The sequence below is a fragment of the Heteronotia binoei genome, chromosome 8, assembly GCF_032191835.1.
Source record: "Heteronotia binoei isolate CCM8104 ecotype False Entrance Well chromosome 8, APGP_CSIRO_Hbin_v1, whole genome shotgun sequence".
Lineage (NCBI taxonomy): Eukaryota > Metazoa > Chordata > Lepidosauria > Squamata > Gekkonidae > Heteronotia > Heteronotia binoei.
The window spans coordinates 127,922,612-127,928,315 of record NC_083230.1 but is presented as its reverse complement, the minus strand read 5'-3'; the positions used below and the strand labels follow the sequence as shown (position 1 = coordinate 127,928,315).

Here is a 5,704-nt window from a genome sequence, read left to right as displayed (position 1 = left end):
GGGAGAACTGGGTTTGATTCCCATCTCCTCCACTTGCAGCTGCTGGAATGGCTATGGTCAGCCATAGCTCTCTTATCTGGGAGAACGGGGTTTGATTCCCCCCTCCTCCACTTGCAGCTGCTGGAATGGCCTTGGGTCAGCCAGAGCTCTCGCAGGAGTTGTCCTTGAAAGGGCAGCTGCTGTGAGAGCTCTCTCAGCCCCACCCACCTCACAGGGTGTCAGTTGTGGGGGAGGAAGATAAAGGAGATTGCAAGCCACTCTGAGATTCGGAGTGGAGGGCAGGATATAAATCCAATGTATTATTATTATTATCACATTGCAATATATAATGGGAGCATATACGGCCGGGGCTGCGCGAACTGCACTGGCTGCCGATTGTATACCGGGTCCAGTACAAAGTGCTGGTGATTACCTTTAAAGCCCTATATGGCCGAGGACCGACCTACCTGAGGGACCGTCTCTCCCCGTATGAGCCCCAGAGAGCACTGAGGTCAGTAGGTAAAAACAGATTGACCACCCCTGGGCCAAAAGAAGTCAAACTTCGGACTACCTATGCACGGGCCTTCTCTACCGCGGCCCCTTCCTTGTGGAATCAACTCCCAGAGGAGGTGCGGGCCCTGCGGAACCTTGATCAGTTCCGCAGGGCCTGCAAGACCACCCTTTTCAAACAGGCATTCATGAACGGCTGACCAAGTCCACAGAGAAACATCAAAACGGTCCAGTCTGGAGATCCGCCATCATTCACAAACTGACAGGCATAGCGTCGACTAATAACGGTACTGTCAGATCTAACTTAATGTTTTTAGATTTAGTAACTGTTTTAACTAATGTATTAATCGGTTTGGGGTTAATTTAATGTTTTGTTAAACGTATTGTTGTTTTGCTGTTGTTAGCCGCCCTGAGCCTGCGTGGCGGGGGAGGGCGGGATATAAATAAAATTTTACTTACTTACTTACTTACTAATGAAATCATTATACAACTCACGGCCGGTTGCTAACAGGCCACGGACTGGTACTGGTCGATGGCCCAGGGGTTGGGAAGCCCTGCTTTATAAGATAGCTGCGTTTCAAACGCCTTCAAAAATCCTGGCAAATAGGCGGGTCTTTTTTTTTTCCTTTTTAATTCCATATTTATAGTTTATTCACTTTATATACAATTAACAAAAAAAGAAAAACCTGTAATTCCGTACATAAATCTAAAAGTGTAAAACGGAGGTCAAAGGTAGTTCTAAAACCGTCATTTAACATTTCTAGTTTATCTTTCGTTTCAGACCCATATCCCAATCATTTACACAATCGTTTCTTATTCTTACTTTCTTGTAACCATTTCTATAATTTGAATAGATCCAAGCGGGCAGCCGTGTTGGTCTGAAGCAGTTGAACAAAGCAGGAGTCAAGTGGCGCCTTTAAGACCAATCAATTTTTATTGAGAACGTAAGCTTTTGTGTGCACTTAAGCACACTTCATCAGACGAGGAATCCAGCACAGTGAGCAAAGCCATACAGAGCTGGTAGGCAGTGGCCCAGAATGCAACAGGGTACAGATTTAAGAACCAATGACAGCAAAGTAAAATTATCTGGTAGGCTGTGGTTTAGAATGTAAAATGGTACAATGGCAGAATAGTAAAATTAACCTCTTCAGGGAGCCCTTCCCACAGAACCAAGCCACAATGGAAAAGGCCTGGGTTCCAGTCAGTGTCAGACAGGCCACTCTGAGTGCTGGGATAGCCAACAGAAGGTTCTCTGATAAGTGTCATGAGCCCTGACGAGGAGCTGGAAGGGTTAACAGACCTGGAAGAGTTGCCAGCCAGTTCCTCAGCTGAACAAACAGCAGCTGGCCCATCAGTCACTCTCCAGGCACCAGTGTCGGCTGTTGACAATCAATCTCCTCCAAGCTCTCCTCCTCCCATCTCAAGAGTTCGAAGCAGGCTCCGGAAAGAACTCTCAGAGCGAAGACATGAGGCACGCTGAGGCTTCAGTTCTCTCAGCCCTGAGTTTTAGCAGAGTGACTGCCACCCAGAGAGCAGGCTGATTGAGACTCCCATATAGCTCCCACGCAGGACATGGTAACCTCGTGGAAGCAACAAGTCTATTCTCTGGCTTGCATCCACGCTCCTTCCTGATCCCTGATCTTGGCCTGCTTGATTTCCTTGGCACCCTGACCTTTTGGCTTTTGAACATGGACTTCTGATTCTGGTTTGTGATTCTGCATTGGTGACTTGGCTCCTGCTTGACTTCCTGGACTTTGACTTTCGACTGGCTTTGGACTCCTGCCTGCCTGCACCCAGAGAATGTGACAATAAGAATGTGACAGAAGCTATGCTTGTTCCAGCAAATGGCCCATCAGATTCGACACTCCTCCACTGCGATTCCTAGAGCGTCCCCAGCATGATGATGTCACTTCCGGGTGATGTCTTCATGCAGAGTACATTGCAGAGCAAATGGGTTCTTCAGGGAAAGGGATCACGGAGGGCTGAGGCCCTCCAAACCGGGGATCACCTCCACTTGTGGGAGCATGACAACCCTAGCCCAGCCTGTCTCACACAGTGGCCAGCCAGTTCCTTTGGAGGCAAAACAACAGGGCAGGGATGCCAAGCCCTTACTAAGAACATCAGAAGAGCCCTGCTGGGTCAGACCAGGGAGGGTCAATCTAGTCCAGCCTCCTGTCTCACTCAGTGGCCAGCCAGTTCCTCTGGAGGGCCAACAACAGCGCAGAGAGGCCAAGGCCTTCATAAGAACATCAGAAGAGCCCTGCTGGATCAGACCAGTGAGGGTCCATCTAGTCCAGCCTCCTGTCTCACACAGGGGCCAGCCAGTTCCTCTGGAGGGCCAACAACAGGGCAGAGAGGCTGAGGCCTTCATAAGAACATCAGAGGAGCCCTGCTGGATCAGACCAGGGAGGGTCCATCTAGTCCAGCCTCCTGTCTCACACAGTGGCTAACCAGTTTCTCTGGAGGGCCAACAACAGGGCAGAGAGGCTGAGGCCTTCATAAGAACATCAGAGGAGCCCTGCTGGATCAGACCAGTGAGGGTCCATCTAGTCCAGCCTCCTGTCTCACACAGTGGCTAACCAGTTTCTCTGGAGGGCCAACAACAGGGCAGAGAGGCTGAGGCCTTCATAAGAACATCAGAGGAGCCCTGCTGGATCAGACCAGGGAGGGTCCATCTAGTCCAGCCTCCTATCTCACACAGTGGCTAACCAGTTTCTCTGGAGGGCCAACAACAGGGCAGAGAGGCTGAGGCCTTCATAAGAACATCAGAGGAGCCCTGCTGGATCAGACCAGGGAGGGTCCATCTAGTCAGCCTCGTGCCTCACACAGTGGCCAGCCAGTTCCTCTGGAGGGCCAACAGGGCAGAGAGGCTGAGGCCTTCATAAGAACATCAGAAGAGCCCTGCTGGGTCAGACCAGGGAGGGTCCATCTAGTCCAGCCTCCTGTCCCAAACAGTGGCCACCCAGTTCCTCTGGAGGGCCAACAACAGGGTAGAGATGCCAAGGCCTTCATAAGAACATCAGAAGAGCCCTGCTCAATCAAAACAATGGAGATCCATCTAGTCCAGCCTCCTGTCTCACACAGTGGCCAGCCAGTTCCTCTGGAGGGCCAACAACAGGGCAGCAATGCAGAGACTTTCATAAGAACATCAGAAGAGCCCTGCTGGGTCAGACCAGGGAGGGTCCATCTAGTCCAGCCTCCTGTCTCACACAGAGGCCAGCCAGCTCCTCTGGAGGGCCAACAACAGGGCAGAGAGGCCGAGGCCTTCATAAGAACGTCAGAAGAGCCCTGCTGGATCAGACCAGGGAGGGTCCATCTAGTTCAGCATCTTGTCTCATACAGGGGCCAGCCAGTTCCTCTGCAGGGCCAACAACAGGGCAGGGAGGCCGAGCCTTCCTAAGAACATCAGAAGAGCCCTGTTGGATCAGACCAGGGAGGGTCCATTTAGTCCAGCCTCCTGTCTCACACAGAGGCCAACCAGTTCCTCTGGAGGGCCAACAACAGGGCAGAGAGGCCGAGGCCTTCATAAGAACGTCAGAAGAGCCCTGCTGGATCAGACCATGGAGGGTCCATCTAGTCCAGTCTCCTGTTACCAAAAAAAGCCCTGTCACAAAGTAGAATTTTTGCTCACAAGACTATGCAGCTCAGGGTGAACACTGGTCACGGGCCCTTTCTGTCTGGAGGATGGTGAGGTTTCCCCCAGAGGCATTTGCCAGAGCTTTCTTCTCTTGCTTCCTCCTCCATGGGGTCAGCTCATGGCTCAAAAAAAGGTGCTCGCTCATGGGCGGCCCTGAGCTGAGTCGTCCGGCCAGGGAGGGAGGGAGGGAAGGGAGATGCCAGGGGCTCTGGCTCATTCTTCTCTTCTGATGCGCCCTCGGCCCAGAATAGCCCATGAGGTTTGCAGGCTCCGCAGACGAGCGGGTGACGTGGAGGGGGGGAGGGGAAGGCTCCAGCAGCAGGGGCCTGCCCGCCCCGTAAATAGCAGGCTCCCAGCAAACAGAAGGGTCACTCCGCTGGCATCGGCTTTCCCCTCAGGGAATGTCCAGGAGGAAATCCCAGAGGTGAAGGCACCTCCCTAAGCAGCAGCCTTCCCCCTCCTCTGAACACAGCCAGCTGCCTTATACTGGATTTGATCAGCACCATCAAGTTCTGGGTTGTCCGCTCAGACTGGCAACCGCTCTCTGTCCCAGGCAGAGGTCTTTCGTATCACCCAGGGCTGGTTCTTTCAACTGGAGATGTCAGGGATTGAACCTGGGACCTTCCGCATGCTGAGCAGATGCTCTACCACTGAGCCACAGCCCCTCTTCATGGCTCTCAGGCTGAGGTCTTTCTCATCAGCTCCAGCCTGGTCCCTTTTAACTGGAGATGTTGGGGATTGAACCTGAGACCTTCTGCATGCTGAGCAGATGCTCTACCACTGAGCCACAGCCCCACTTCATGGCTCTCCAGGGTTTCAGGCTGAAGTCTTTCCCATCACTTCCTGCCTCGTCCTTTTAACTGGAGATGTTGGGGATTGAACCTGAGACCTTCTGCATGCTGAGCAGATGCTCTACCACTGAGCCACAGCCCCACTTCATGGCTCTCCAAGCTCTCAGGCTGAGGTCTTTCCCATCACCTCCTTTTAACTGGAGATGCTGGGGATTGAATCTGGGACCGTCTGCATGCTGAGCAGATGCTCTACCACTGAGCCACAGCCCCACTTCATGGCACTCCAGGGTCTCAGGCTGAGGTATTTCCCATCACCTCCTGCCTGGTCCCTTTTAACTGGAGATGCCGGGGATTGAACCTGGGACCTTCTGCATGCTGAGCAGATGCTCTACCACTGAGCCACAGCCCCACTTCATGGTTCCCCAGGGTCTCAGGCTGAGGTCTTTCCCATCACCTTCTGCCTGGTCCCTTTTAACTGGAGATGTTGGGGATTGAACCTGAGACCTTCTGCATGCTGAGCAGATGCTCTACCACTGAGCCACAGCCCCACTTCATGGCTCTCCAAGGTCTCATGCTGAGGTCTTTCCCATCACCTCCTGCCTGGTGAGCCACAGCCCCACTTCATGGTTCCCCAGGGTCTCAGGCAGAGGTCTTTCCCATCACCTCCTGCCTGGTCCTTCTTATCTGGAGATGCTGGGGATTGAACCTGGGACCTTCTGCACGCCAAGTAGGTGTTCTACCACCAGGGGTCATTTCGTAGAAAAAGAGGTGCCAGAGCTTCTCAGCA

The 5,704-nt window shown here is 52.8% G+C and overlaps 2 non-coding genes across 2 annotated transcripts; both read right to left on the bottom strand.

The window, feature by feature from the left end:
- Positions 1-4,719: 4,719 nt before the first annotated feature.
- Positions 4,720-4,791, bottom strand: TRNAA-AGC (transfer RNA alanine (anticodon AGC)). Its single transcript has one exon. It is a non-coding gene; the product is annotated as a tRNA-Ala (tRNA).
- A 463-nt stretch (positions 4,792-5,254) lies between these two features.
- On the bottom strand, positions 5,255-5,326 carry TRNAA-AGC (transfer RNA alanine (anticodon AGC)). Its single transcript has one exon. It is a non-coding gene; the product is annotated as a tRNA-Ala (tRNA).
- Between the last annotated feature and the right edge of the window lie 378 nt (positions 5,327-5,704).